This window comes from Macrotis lagotis, chromosome 8 (assembly GCF_037893015.1).
Source record: "Macrotis lagotis isolate mMagLag1 chromosome 8, bilby.v1.9.chrom.fasta, whole genome shotgun sequence".
NCBI classification, from domain to species: Eukaryota; Metazoa; Chordata; class Mammalia; order Peramelemorphia; family Peramelidae; genus Macrotis; species Macrotis lagotis.
Window position 1 is genome coordinate 137,690,347 of NC_133665.1, and position 15,527 is coordinate 137,705,873.

At 42.9% G+C, this 15,527-nt stretch overlaps 1 protein-coding gene across 3 annotated transcripts in view; it reads left to right on the forward strand.

The window, feature by feature from the left end:
- Positions 1 to 1,544: 1,544 nt before the first annotated feature.
- Positions 1,545 to 15,527, forward strand: part of SLC6A6 (solute carrier family 6 member 6) — a 134,608-nt gene continuing 120,625 nt past the window's right edge. For all 3 annotated transcript variants that reach the window (XM_074198471.1, XM_074198473.1, XM_074198470.1), the window contains exon 1: positions 1,545 to 1,614. The gene's annotated coding sequence lies outside the window, so the exon portion shown is untranslated. The remainder of the gene's footprint in view (positions 1,615 to 15,527) is intronic.

The following is a 15,527-nucleotide window of genomic DNA, read 5'->3' on the forward strand; positions in this document are numbered from 1 at the left end:
AAGGTAAGCAACTGGTCAGGTATCAACTGGGCCTCATCAGGATTTGAACCTAGGTCTTACTATTACAAAGTCTAGTAATTTCCCTTCAAACCTTCCCTTCGAGGTAGACCAGGTTGGGCAGCTTGGGCTCTCGCCTCTGATATTTACATCAGTTTGATTGATCTTCCCCCAGACTCAGTTTCCTCTCGGTAAAGGATTTTGTATTCGTTATCCTGGATGTGCCTTCTGGTTCTAAAAGGTCTCCATTTCACACACGTGGACCTGGAGGGCGGAACATTTTCAGGTCCCTGCCTAAGGCCACACTGCTGATAATCAGCTAGCAGTTGTCAGTTAATTCTACAAGCTCTTGGGTAAGAGGCCCAGACATTAGGGCTAGATAGTCTTTGGTCTTCATCCTTTTAAATGACTCATTTCAAATCATGCTCCCAATCTGGGGGCAATGATCTGCAATATGTTTTTCCATTTGGGAAGGGGGTTCCCTTCCTTACTTAATGTATTTAAAGAAAGTTTGTGTGTATATGTGTGGTTTTCCTTTTGAAGAAGGAGAAGAGGAAAGAAGCAGGAGCAGAAGAAGATGATGATGAAGATGAAGAAGATGATGATGATGATGATGAAGGAGGAGGAAGAGGAGATGAAGAAGGAGGAAGAAAAGAAGATGGAAGAGGAGAGGAAGGAAGAGGAGGAGAAGGGGAAGGAGGAGATGGAGGAAAAGAAAAAGATAAAAGGAGAAGGGGAAAGGAAGCGAAAAGGAGAAAGAAGGGAAAAGAAGGAGAAGGGGAGAGGGAGGGAATGATGAAGTAGAGACTGCTAGAACGATGCAAAAAAAAAAGAAAAGACAAAGAATGAAGGAAGGAGAGACAGCAAATGAGAGTCGGGGAGACAGAGACAAAATAAGGGAGACAATGAGAGAGCTCGAATGAGAGATGGGGAGAAAGGACAATGAAGAAGGTCTCGGAGGCAGAGAGAATGAAAGGCCGCCTGGCCCCGCCAGATTCTTGCCCCAGAGAGTGGAGCGGCCGCTGGTTAGGCCGCCAGCTGTCTCTGCCCCTTCTTCTTCCCCTGGGCTAGGGCTGGGCTGGGCTAGGCTGCCCCCCGGGGCGGGGGCGGGGGGCGCCCTGCTCGCCCGAGCTCCCGGTCTGCCAGCTTTCCTCTCGCGGATGGTGGTGGTGGCGGTGGTGGTGGTGGGGTGTGTGCGAGCAAACAGCTAGCGATCGCGGTGCGGACGAGTGTGAGTGTGTGTGGGGGGGTGTGCCTGCGCCTGTGTGTGCGCGTGTGTGCTGGGAGGGTTGCCCGAAGCCTGGCCCCTCCCTCCTCCCTCCCCCAGCCCATTCCCCGCCCCTTCCCCAAAGAAGAGGCCGAGCTGGTATTTTTCCACCCAGCAGGATGGGTGATGCTAAATGCTCCCTCATTAGACAACAGACACGAGAGGTCAGGAAGAACCCGCTTATAAATTACCGTTTCCTCCCTCGCAGCCCGGCTAGTCGGCCTGCGGCGCGGAGCAGGACGCACGCTCCGGGCTCCCCGCGCTCGCGGACGCCGGCTCCTTGACAAAAGCGGCGGCGGCGGCGGGAGGCGGCGAGGCTCCAGTCCTGGCTCCGGCGGCGGCGGCGGCAGGTAGCGTGGCCGGGCTGCGGGCACCGGGGCGCCCCGGGGGGCAGGGAGCGGGGCTCGGGCAGCCCGCGGCCGAGGGGCCGGCCCGGGAGCCGCGGCTCTCCTCCCCCGGGCGGCCGGGCAGACAATAGCTGCGTGCGCCCCGGCGGGCGCGGAGGCGTGCTTCGGGACCCCGGCCCGGGGCTCCCCGGCTCCGCTCCGCCCGCCTGCCCGGGAGGGACCGCGCCTGGCCGCCCCCCGCCCCCTCCGGGTGGCCGCGGTCCCTCTTCATCCCCCTTCCCCTTCCCATCACCTTTGATTGAGGATACCCCCCTCCTCTGGGTACCCCCACGCCCCCAGCCCCCGGCGGTATTCGGAGAGGAGGCGGCGGGGGGGGGGGAGCTGGGAGTGGTGTATGTTTTTGTTTCCCCAGCAAATTGCCATAAAAAAATGCCTTTTGATGCTGGGGGGGGGGGCGGTGTGTGTGTGGGCGAGTGGAGAGGCGGATCGCTAGCTCTGCTACTGAGGGACCCCCTGCTCCCCAGTCTCTTCGGATCGCTCCCCTCTGGCACGGCAGCCCGCAGTGTTCTCAAGGGGGGCTTCAGCGGAGGCTCTGCCCGTCTGCATCTCTGCTGGCGGGGAGGGGGCATAGGTGGTGCTGGAGGAGGCATCTCCGAGCATCGAGCCCTCGGAAGCACTGGCTGCTCGTACGGGTGAAGCTCGCTCAGCGCCGGCACCTCGCTTCCCTCCACCCGCTCCCCACACACACACACACACACACACACACACACACACACACACACACACACACACACTGGGGGCTCGGACGGCGAGCAGGGGTGTACAAGGGGGGGTGGCCTTCGGTGGGCTGCAGATGAATTCCCCGAGATCACAGCTCTCTCTACCTCCCTCCACTCACCTCTACTCGTTTCCTCTTCTGGGGAAGGTAAAAAAGAGGCTGTCGCTCCTTGGAGATGACACCCCTTTCCTCTTTTTCCCCCTCCTCCCCCCCCCCCCCGTTTTTTCAAGGTGAAATGGTAGTCTCTGTTTAAACCTGGATGTTTCCTTTTCCAAAGCACGGTTTGGGTTCTGGGTGATAGAATTAAAGAGGTCACTCTTCAGTCCTTAAACGTGGAAAGAGAGCTTAGACGAACCCATCCAGATGTTGGAGAGATTTCAATTGTTGGGGCTAGTTTTGTCCAAAAAAGAGGGAGGAGGCTCTCGATGGACTTTTATCTCTCTTGTCCTGGAGGAAGGCATTAATGAAGTGGGCAGAAGAGGAGGAGGGGGAGGGAGGAGGGAGGAGACAGGAGACACTCGGGTGTAAGCGCTATTTTGGTAGTACCAATAGTCCCTTTGGCAAGGTGGACATCTCCAAATGCTTCACAAGCATCATGGGAAAAGGATCAGGAAAAAAATAAAAAAAAAAACAACGATGCCAGCCTGCAGGCCCTGTGCCCATCTGTCCACTCTCGTGGAGATTTCTGCTAGTTTAGGGTTTGGATGTATATGTGCTCCCCATACCCATCACCTTATTAAACCTCTCCAAACACCGAGCTGTCAAGGTTTCCAGGTACACACTAGGTTGTGATCTGCTCTTTCCATTGGCTTTTATAGATTTGGTATTCATTAAGCCAGAGAACTATTGGCTGTCTGTGTGTGTGTGTGTGTGTGTGTGTGTGTGTGTGTGTGTGTGTGTGTAAATTAAACTCTGGGAGAAGGATTTTCCCAAAGGATGGCGACTAGGAAGGTGATCTTTTAGAGAAACTCAGGGGAGGAGGAGTTTATTTTTGTGAGAGGAACATGGCTAGCTCCTAGCAACCAGTGCCTTCCTCTGGCATTAGAAGTAAGGGAGGAGGTTGGTGGGTGATGGTGGGAATAAAGGAATTTTATTGGCGGCTATTGAGATAGGAGAGTGAATTCGATCTGGGAAGAACAGCAGGATCCTGCAAAGGACTGGGAGTTGATTCTTTCTCTGGTTATAGCTATAGACAGTAACTGGAAATTCAGTCTTTTTATATGTTAGCTAATTCATAGAATAGCCAACATTATGGAAAGGTTTACTATTGCCACTCTTTCATGATCTCAAGAAGTTTATCCATACAGGCAAAAATCGCTAGTTTGAAGAAGACCACTCAGGTGGGGGAATTGTAGAAAGGAAAGAACTATTAACATTTTGAAAAGAACAGCAAGTGACTTTCTGGATGCTTTTGCTTCTCGGATTTTTTTAAATATGAGAACACTTTGGAGAGGTACAAGGGACTTGGGAGATCAAATAATCCAACCCTCGCAGTTTTACAGATGAGGAAACAGGAATAGAGAGGACTTGGAGGCAGAGTGTGAAGAAACCCACTGGGTGCAGAAGATCAAAATGGTAGATAGACCTGGATGTGCTTCCTCAAATCACAATTAGCCATAGAGGGAGATGCAAAGATGCACAAGACATTTTGGATTTTTATTGTTCATGTGTTTTTCAGTCAAGTGTGACTCTTTGTGATCCATTTTGGGGTTTTCTTGGCAAAGATATTGGATCGATTTGCCATTTTTCTCCAGTTCATTTTACAGATGAGAAAATTGAGGTAAATAAGGTAAAGTGACTTGCCCACCATCACACAGCTAGGAAGTTTTTGAGGCCAAATTTGAATTCTCAAAGATGCATCTTCCTGATTCTAGGTCTGGTACTCCATTCACTTTGCCATCTATCTCTGGTACTAATTAGTCTCATTTTTATTGATGAACTCTGAAAACAGAATTGATTTGTTCATGGTCATGCAACTAGTAAATAGAAGAACCGGAACAAAAGTCCAGACTTTCTGACATCATTTCCAGTACTCTTTTAATGGGGCTGTGCTGGGCTAGCTATCTCTGGCAGTCAGGATGTAATAGCTGAATTGGGGTTTAAAAAAAAATCACAAAAATAGGCAATAGCCAGGAGAATAGAATGTCAGACTTGGTAGGAATCTCAAAGAACATCTAGTTTTGGAATCCTAGAACTAATCAGAAGGGACTTCTGAGTCTATCTGCTCACCTCTCTCATTATTCAGAGGAAATTTAGGCACAGGGAGATAAATTATTTTCCCATAGTCACATAGGTAATTAATGTCAAACAGTAGAATTTAAACCAATGTCCTCCAATTTTAGAACTACTGATCTTTTCATGATATGATGTAGTCTCTCCCCCCCCCCCCCCCTTTAGGAAACTAAACCTCTTATAGGCACTGGAGGAGTAGGAAAGGAGTCACTTGGCCAAGGTCGGATAGGTAGTTAATGGCAAAGCTACTGCTTAAAGAGACCAATTTTATAAAGAGTTCTTCCCTGGATTTTCCTCATTCCCATATAAAGTTTCTTCATTGGCAGTCACGGCCAGGTACTCTCAGGCTCCATTCTTTGGTCCTCCAGGTGATCTGGCCCAATTTCAATTGATTCAGACCTTGGGCAAAAGGAGGGGTCAAAGGCTGAGAAGCTTCTGGAGGGCCCCATTACTTCGTCTACAAATTGTACTGTTTCTTATCTGCCACTTAAAAACTGATGCCATACTTGGTAGGGCGGGGGTGTGGTGAGGGCAAGGGCGGTTCTTCAGGTGAACTCATCCCTAGAGGGAGAAAACAAAAAGAATCTCCAAAGAGCATAAAGAATCTCCTGGCTGAGGAGTCAGTGGAGGCTTTCTGGGGGTGCTCTGGCTGTCCTCTGAAATTGCCAACCCTGGCAAAGCTCAAGTTTCTGTCACTTCCCTCCGAAGAGGGTCAACAGTGAAAACAGCTCTTTCCGGCAACAGCTGACTCAGCGATCTTTGTCAACTCTTTTTTACGAAAGCCTTTATTTGCTTCTGTTGTGTTGAAGACTCAGGGAGGGTTCCAGGTGTGGATTTCCAGATTAATGAGAAAAATGACCAGGCTGGCACATACCCATAGTGGAAGCTGGCACTGCCTTCCCTTTGTCCTTAGAAGCAGGCACTCAATATGATAATGAGCTGCTACTAGACCTCCCCTGAAGTCTTTTCTACTCATGGGCAGACTCCAAACATGCATTCTAAGAGTTGCAGAGTTAATTAACTTCCCCATTCCCTTTGATTTTGGCCAGGAGTTACAAGGCTAAAGTACCTAAGGTGAATTATGGTCACCCGGAAGTAGGACCTTTATTTTCCCCAGTCTATCAGTTGCTGTGGTTGCCCTTAGGACAATTGATTGCTGATCTGTGCCAAGATGGTATGTGTTGTACCTTGGTTAGAGAAGAGGCAAGGACATAGCCCTGGGAATAAGTTGATGAGGGTGCTAGACCCTCCCCTCCCCTCCCCTCCTCAGAGCTGCCTTGGTGAATTTAGACAAGTCACTTCCCCTCTCTTAAGTCTCATTTCCTCCAAATGAGGGAGTCTAGATCAGAAAATCCCAAAGGTCTCTTCTAGCTCGTAACATTCTATGCTTCTGTTTCCACTTAGTGCTACTGTTTAACTTAAGAAAACCTCACATACTTTAAAGTTCCTTAAGAAATGCCAGTCACATTTCAATTCACTGATATGCTGGGGGAATGGGTGTATCAACCAGCATGTTGGCTTATCCAACATGCTGGTTAATGGAGACCATGTGCCTTCAATATTCACTCATTAAATATCTCTCTTGTTACAAACCCTGGGGATAAGATGATGACCATGTTAAAAGGTTTTGCTCTATAGGAGCATTCACATTCTATACAAGGAGTTAGAGAAATATAAAGAAAGTATGAAGCTGGAGGTAATCAGGAAAGCTTTCCACAGGTGATATGTAAGGTCAACCTCTTAGAAAGTGGTGGGCTGCCAGTGAATTCTAAGAGTGCAAGATGGTTTGACCTGGGAGCAGGAAATGAAATGTCAAATTTAGGGAAGAGGAAGTCCACTGAGTTGGCTGAAATGGCCAGTACATGAAGGGGAGTAAAGCATAGGATGAAAGGCTTTAAATGCCAAGCTAAGGAACATGTAGTATTCGATCCTAGAAGCAATAGAAAGCCTTCCAACATCCATTACATTTATTAGGCTTTTTTCCAATATGAATTTTCTGATGGTAAGAAATGCATTTCAGCTTAAAGACTTCCTGCATCAATTATGTAGCTTCCAAGTTTTCAAAGAATGAGAATAAAGAACACTATTCTGGATTAAATTCAATTTATCTGCCTTTGACAATTTAGAATGCCTTGATTTTTGGGGGGGCCATCTTTTTTTTTTAATCAGTGATTATTGGATTGATCACTGCCAGCCCTCCACTTTCCCTAATGACTTTCCCCAATGGTTCTTTATTGGATAGAGGTGACCTTGAGCTGTCAAAGGCTCTGCCTATGGAAGTCAAGTTTTGGCAGGACTTAACAAACCTGAAAGCCTTGGAATATAGACTTAGTAATGGACTTGGCTGTTGGAGAGCAGAGGATCAGCCCAGGTACAGAAGAATTACATTCCCTACCTCCTCTCTCCCTCCCTCCCCTTTCTCAGTAAAATACACTCAAGTGTTAGTACAGATAATGCATCTGGTGCTGGGTTAATATATTTGAATTCTCACATGTTATATATTTCTAGCCCAATGGCAATATGCATTTTGGGTCTGAATAATGTAACCACTTCCCAAGACTTGTTATTTACACTTATTTGAACCTAGTTATAGTGAAACAAGGTCATGTCAATGTAGTTCAATTGACACGATCACAGATCTGGAGTTGGAAGGATTCCAACTGAGTTGGACCCCTCATTTAACAGATAGGAAATTGGGACCAGGGAAATAAAGTACAATGGATAGAGCACTGGGCTTGAGATCAGGAAGACTCATCTTTATAAGTTCAAATCCAGTCTCAGATACTTTGTAGCTGTATGACCCTGGGGCCAGTCACTTAACCCTGTTTGCCTGTTTCCTGTAGAATGAACTGGAGAAGGAAATGGCAGACCTCTGCAGTCTTTGCCAAGACAACCCTAAGCCTCAGTTTCCTCATCTGTAAAATGAACTGGAGATGGAAAGAGTACCTTTGCCAAGAAAACCCTAAAGGGTCGTGGAGAGTCAGACACAACTGAAATAACTGAATGACAACGACTTCCTTCAGATCATAAAAGTGGTAGTTAAATTCAAGAAACATTTATTAAATGCCTTGGCATCAGGGAAAAATACAAAGATAACAGAGAAGATCCTTGCTTTGCCCTCAGTGAACTTACATTCATTTGCTTATGGGAAGATAAAATGATTTAGTCATCAATTTTGATTTTATTTTGGGTCTTTATTTTGTATATGAGAAGAAATAGCATAGGACATAATGAACTGTCAGCTTGACCAATTTTAGTGGAAAAGATCAATGTATCTGAGCGCAGATGAAATGGGTTGATTATAGGCCCTGCCACTTCCTAATTTACCTAATGTTACCTTGTACTAGTCATTTAATTTTCTTCACCTTGGTTTCTACCTATATGATAAGGAGTTGACCTCAATGATCTCCAAGTTTCCTTGCCATTTCCTTCTCCAGTTCATTTTACAGATGAGGAACTGTAGTGGTTTGCCATTTCCATCTCCAACTCTCTTTGAATTCTTATGATCAGAAGCAAAAGTGTGGAGAGAATGAACCAGATTAAAATGTCATTGGGAAATGTTTAATAACAAAGAAAGTAAATACATTTATATATATATATATATATATATATATATATATATATATATATATATATATATATATATCAAAGATAATGTTAATTTATGGTTTTCTAAGTCAATAACTGACCTGGAGGTTTCTATGGTTTCTATTTCTGTTTAACCCCATTGATCTGAGGTACTCTACTACTGTCCTCATTCTCTCATTCATTCCATCTTCTCCTTGACAAGGATTTGCAGATATGCTATAGAACGGACAAGCTTAGGAGGCCTTAGTCTGAATGACTAAAATAACCCAGCTGAGATGACCAAATCAGATTGGTCTCTCATAATCTGATTACTGATCCGGATTGACCTGTAAATGTTCTGTTGTTCAAACCACTGCATCATCCCAAGGTTATGTTGAGCAGCAGGGGTATAGTTTCACATCTAGGAGCAAAACAATACTTTGGGGTTGCCTGGAGAGAAGTTTGACTCCATCTGAACAGTGCCTTGACATTTCTTGGACTTAGCTCATTAAGGTGGTGTGGACTATTTTAAGTTGGTAACATTCATATCCATTTTTAATTAGAACATAAGAGGCATTGTGGTCTATTGGGTTGAGAGCTATCTTAGAAGACTGGAAGAGTTGGGGTAAAAGCCAAAACTTGTGTGATCTTGGGCACAGTACCCTAGGGAGCTTTCTATGACTACTAAGTGATGAAGAAGTTGGTGACCTACATTATTATAGGGACTTGGTAGTACCTATACCGAGGGTAGCTAGGTGGCTCAGTGAATAGAGAGCACTGGACCTGGAGTCAGTAAGACCTGGTTCAAATCCAACCTCAGATTCTTGGTAGCTGTGTGACCTTGGGCAAGTCATTTGACCTTGGGCAAGTCACTTAACCTCTGTTTACCTTAATCCATGGGAGAAAGAAATGGCAAAATACTCCAGTATCCTTTCCAAGAATTGGTATGCTGCTTTCCATGAGACCCTTCTTCCATCCAGTATCACTGACAATACTGTAGTAGATAGATTTTGTAAATAAAAATGAATGAGAGTAGGCCACAGGGGGGGAAAAAAACCCAAAATGGGAGAATGCTTTGTTTTACAATCTGTAGGCCTGAATTTTAAATCCCAGATCTATCAGTAACTGGGTATCTTTGGGCAAATCATTACCCCTCTTCTTATCTGAAAAAATGTGAGGGTTGGACTAGCTTGCCTCTCTTACCTTTGCAGCTTAGAAAAAGATCTATGATTTATTGGTCTTATTAGATTTGACAGTGATTACTTTAGGGAACTAACTATGCAGATATGTGTAGCAGCTATTATTAAAAAAAAAATGACATGTTCTTTTCTCACTTCCCCAAATCCAGGACACATTTAACCTGCCTTCTGGTCTCACCTTAAACAAACAAAATTGTTGAGGACCTTAAAAATGAATACCAGATCTTAAGAGGTTTGCCTCTTGAACTCTGGTCAGTGACTGAAAGGAAAAATGAGGCCTCTTCTGGGGACTGCCTAGCAGTCCAAGGTTCAGTGCCACTGGGAGGAGGGAAGGGCCAGGGCCAAGACTGTGTAGCCTGTCTTCCATATGTTGTAATGAGGACCCACATGACTCCTGGAGGTTTGAACTTCAATCTTGTCTTGGTAACAATAGACCCAAATCACTACAAATCTTCCATGCTTTTTCCAGGGTTCCTTAGAAATCTCTTATAACTTTTGGTCTCAACTCGAATGGAGTTCTAAGAAAAATAAATCCATAGACAATAGAATTCTCTAAGGGGAGCTTGGTATAGGACAGTGAGTGGTCTTAATTCAGAAATTCTTCCCCTAATAACCGAAGTTATTTTCTTCCCATTCTGCCAATTCTTGATGTGAGGCATCTCTTGTTCTGAGCCTCTTACTCTCCCAGATCAGATCCAAGATGACTAATTATGACCAGGTGATGGTTTAGCATTCTATGAAAACGACCAGTATAGGCAAGAGCATGGAGCGTCTGTAAGAGGTCTGTAAGACCTCCACTTGGAGTGTTTGTAAGACCTGCAGAATGTCTTAGACCATCTTGTTGTGGTGGGAGTCTTGGATTCCAGGGCAAAAAGATGGGTTCAAATTATGTCTCTTCATTTTCATCTCTAAACCACGGATAATGATACCTGTCATTAATATCAAGCTTGAGCAAGATTTGGTAGAGAAGGGGTTTTTGTAGGCTAGCCTCCTGTAAATGCCATTTGACTATGTATTAAGTTAATTAAAGGCATTGTGATGCTGGGGCAAAGGGACTACCTTTGGCATTGAAATCTTGGATTTGAATCTTAATTTTTGCCATCCACTAACAGTTGGATTTTAAGCTGGAGATTACATGAGCTTTAAGTTTTCTCTTCTGTAAAATGTAACTAATCTCCAATACAGCTTCTCTTGGACCTTAATTTCCTAAAAATGGAACAAAAATGTCACTAAATTCAGTAAGGCTATTTTGAAGAGAAAAATAGTGTATTATAGGTTACATTAAGGATTTGACACAAGAAATCAGTCCCAGGATCTGGTTTCATTAAAAACAAAACAAAACAAAACAAAACCTCATTCAATGATTTTTCTTTAAAATGAAGGACTAATTATATATAAAGTCCTTCGGGAGTATAGACACAATGTGCCCTGCCTTCAAGGTTTTTTTTTTCTTTTCTTTTCAATTAAACAAAATGTGAATGTAGGAGAAGAAATAAGGTATTCATAAGTAACAATTACAGAAAAGAATATGAACTGTTCATAGAATTAATAGTGGTTGTTTTGTAGATAAATTTAGAAAGTCACTTCATTTTAAAATGGGAAAATTGAGACCCTAGGTAAGAGAGGTGTCTTTTTCAGATACATATGCATGTAATTCAAAGCTGAGCCAGTACTTGTACCATTTTTGTCTTGACTTCTATCTCAATGCTCTTTCCAATGTGCTATTCTTTTTCCTTAATGCTGCTAAAGTCTTGGAAGAAAGATATCCCAGGGAGGATTTTTGGTGTTGGAGTAAGGGAGGGGATGAATAGGAAGACTGTGGGTGGATCAGAGAAGTTTTCCTCAAGCAATGATATTTTCTATATAGGAGATGAAAGATAAATCATAGATAAATTTGTAAATCTACATTTTGTTCTTTAAAAAGTCTCAGGTTCTATATTCCTAAGATGATAGGAAAAGACCACAATTTAAGATCAAAAGCTGCTGTAGTGATTTGTTTTGGACACTAACCATGTATTTTAAAGGGTACAGATCAAGATTATACTCCATATAGGCCAGTCCAAGGTTTGGGAAATGTTTTAAATCTATCAGATGTAAGAAAAGTCATTCTGTATGCACAACTAGCTCCTCTGAAAATGCAACTAGATAGAATAGGGTATGAACATTTGAGGATTAGGAAGGTTGGCAGCCTTTGAAGCTGTACCAGGCTGCTCCCACTCATACTTTGAAGTTCCAAACCCAGGGACTTCAGGACCAGGTTCATTGTTCTGGACAGAGAGTAATTTATTTCTTTGAACTTATAAAATATATTGAATAAATTTGTGACATCAATCTGATTGAACCAAATGCCTGACCATGGAAATATGTATAAAAGATTAAAGTAGGTGCCCTTTATAAGACTGCCTTGGTAATTGGCACAAAATAGAGGACGTGGGCTTTTAGTTGTTTTTTTTTTTCTTTAATGTGGCCTCTTGAGAAAGGCATTATGGTATACAGTACATGGTGGAATAGTTTAAAGGGAAGTGGATTTGGAATTGAGAGCCGGATTCAAGTTCGATTCTAATGTTTATGACCTCTGTGATTCTGGATGAGTCATGGACCCTTTGGGAACCTTAATTTTCCTCATCTGAAAAATGGAAAGATGGCAGGGAATATGCCCAATGATCTCATGATTCTCTTTTAGCTTTAAATCTTGTGACCTAATGTGAACTGGAATTCACACTTGGTGATCCCCTCTGAGCTTCTGTTTCTTCCTCATCTACCCTGCCTCCCTCACCAAATTTTTTTCGAAAGTGCCAATGTAGGGAGGAGGAGAGAAACACAACACCTAAAAATACTTGTCTGTTTGTCTTACAGTGACAGGGCACTGAGCCTCCAGAGTCAAGGATCTGAATTTAAATTCCCCTTCCAGCGTTTGCTACATATGGAGTTTTGGGCAAGTCATTTCTTCTTGGTGGGCCTCAGTTTCCTTACCTGTAAAATGAAGGAGATTGGATGACATGATCTCTAAGACCCCTTGCAGCATCCCAGTAGTGATCCTATGTCCAATTAGATCACCACCAATCTCTAACTGCTTCATCATTTTGTTCAATCAGAGCCAGAAACTCCCACTGAGGCAGTTTTGTCCAATAATGAGGATTTCATTATGTTGTTTTTTAATCTATTAAACCAACAAGGCTAGCCATGACTTTTTTTTTGGAGGGGGAAATAATTTATCTCCCCTTTACAATACTCCCACAGAATGACAGCATCAACAGAGACAGAATTTCATTATATTTATGACCAGTAATTCTGCTCCTGCTCCGTTCTCTCTGTCTTGGCTGTCTGTACATTGTGCTAGAGAGAGGATGGGGATTTGGAAAACATCTTCTCATTGAGAAATTTACCTAGTACAGCTGAAAGTCTTAAAAATATTTCTGAAGGAGGCCAAATGAAATGTAAATCAAAAGCAGGGAGATGTTGGAGTTGACCTTCAACCGGCTACAAGCACAGGGTTATTCTGGGTTTGAGATCTGGGGTGTGTGAGGATGGTGTTTGTCTTCTTATTTCTGGGCGAGCTGCTATCCACATGGAGCCAACTTCCAATTCATTTCTCTTTGGTTCAGTTATCAATCATGTATTAAATGCTTGCTGAGTGTAAGCCTATATGTGGCTTTGTGGATGGAAAGACAAAAAGTCTGATTTATGTAAACTTCTATTCGGGTTCCAATATATATACAAATAATAATCATAATCATAATCATAATCATAATAATGGATTGCATTTATGTAATGCTTTATGGTCTTTTAAATATTATCCCATTTGATCCCTATATCAACCCTGGGAGGTAGGTAATTATTATCCTAATTTTGCAGATGAAGAAACTTAGGCAAACAGAGGTTAAGGAACTTGCTGAGCGTCACAGCTAGTAGATGTCTAAGATCAAATTTAAACTCGAGGCTTGATTCCAGGTCAGTTGGATGGATTGGGAAAAACATGACCAGTTTAGAAAATCAGGAAAGACCTTTTGAAGGAGTCAGCCACTAAACTGAGCTAGGAATTCCAAGAGGAAGAGATAAGAGCATCTTAGGCATAGAGGTGGGATGGGGTGATCAGTTTGGAAAAATAGATTGATCATTCTCAAAGAGAAGTGCTTTAACTATCAGGAAAAGGAATGTGTGTTTTATCTGTGAAGAAATTTCACATCTACTGAAACGTTTGTGGGGATAACATGGCCAGGCTTGTGCTTCAGGAGCATCATTCTTTTTTTCTTTTCATTTTTTCCAATTACATGCATAGATAGTTTTCAACATTCATGCTTTTGCAATCTTTTGAGTTTCACAATTTTCTACCCCCTACCTCCCCATGGCAGCAAAAATCTTATATAGGTTGTAACATGTACAGTTGTGATAAATATATTTTCATATTAGTCATATTGTGAAAGAAGAATTAGGACTAAGGGTAAAAAAAAGCCATGAGAAAGAAAGAAAAAAAACATAAAAGAAGTTTTTAAAAATGAACATAGCATGTTATGCTCTGCATTCAAGGTTCCATAGTTTTTTCTGGATGTGGATGGCCATAACAGGTCTCCCAGGATTGACCTTAATCAGTGAACTGCTAAAGAAGCTAAGTCCATCATTGCTGATCATTACACAGTGTTACCAAAAATGTACACAATGCTCTCCTGGTCCTGCTCACTTGACTCAGCATCAGTTCATGCCAATCTTTTCAGGTTTTTCTGAAGTAGAAGCATCAAATTTGAAGCTATGTGGATTGAAGAAAGGAGAGAACCTGGATCAAGTTAGGTTATTGTGAAAGTTGATGAAGGTTCATTTCATGTAGGTGAAAATAAAACTTGTCCACTTATTAGATGGGGAAAGATGAGGGAAAGGAATGAGTTGTGCTTGACTCTAAGTTTTTGGAGGAGTTGATTGGAAGGGTAATGATGTGGCCTAGACAGAAAAAAAGAATTTATGAAGATCAGTGAGCCTCAGAAGGAAATTTAATAAATTTTATTTTGGCCATGTTGAGTTGGAGAGTTCTGCAAGGAGTATCCAGCAAGCAGTTGGTGTTTCAAGATGAGAACTCCAGAAAGAGAATCATCTGCGTTGAGAGGAAAGTTATAATTCATGCGAGCTGATGAGATCACCAAAAGTAAGTTTAAGGTAGAGAAGAGAAGGGAGGCAGGGGTCCAGGACAGAGTCTTAAGGTTTATCCATAATCAGAGAATTGGCCATGAGGGAACAGAGGGAATTATATCAACACAACCCCCCCCCCCCCACCATGCACACATAATTTAGATCAACTGCTGAAGTGTGGCTGAAAATCACAGTGATGTACCTGACCCAGTTTGGAGGTAAAAAAAAAAATTTCCTTGAAGTCCCCTGATAGTATTCTCATATCCAGGACCTATGTCAAAGCAGTTGTAGTTACCTCTGGTGACCTTACTTTTTACACTTTTTACATTCCATTCTTTTAGAAGCCTGAAGGATGTCCTAAATGTTTGGACATCCTTGCGGTAGGGGGTGGGGGGATTCCTAATGATTGCATCATGTACTATACCCAAAGTCTGGGACCTCAGAGGCAGAGGGGAACTCACATATAGTCATGTAGTCCAGTCCCTTCATTTTGCATCAGAAAAAGGAAGTAACTTACCCAAGGTCACCACAATAATTAGAGGGTCCATTTTAACCAGAACAGTTTCTTGATTTTTAATCACAAACCATATTGACTGACATTTATTAAATACTTTTTGTGTACAGAGTACTGTTGGACTAGAAATAGATACAAAGCTTAGATAGCAAGAGTGTTCCTGATCTCAGAGAGTTACTAGTCTAGACATTCATCATGTCTGTACCTTTATAAGAATGTTTTAAAGTTTATTAAGTGCTCAATTTTTTGATCCCATTCAAGATTGCAACAATAACTCATATTTATATCGCTCTCCAGGTCTTAGAAAGCATTTTTCTCACAACTATCCTGAGGTAATCCATATCAGCATTAATATTTATCCCATTTTATAGGGAGGAAACTGAAGCTCCCAGAGGCAGAATGACTTGGCTAGATTTGACTTTTCTAGCTAGCATTAAAACTGGGATTCAGAACCAAGGTTTCTGGGTCTAAGACTAATGTCCTTTCTTCTCCAGCAACACCATTTCAT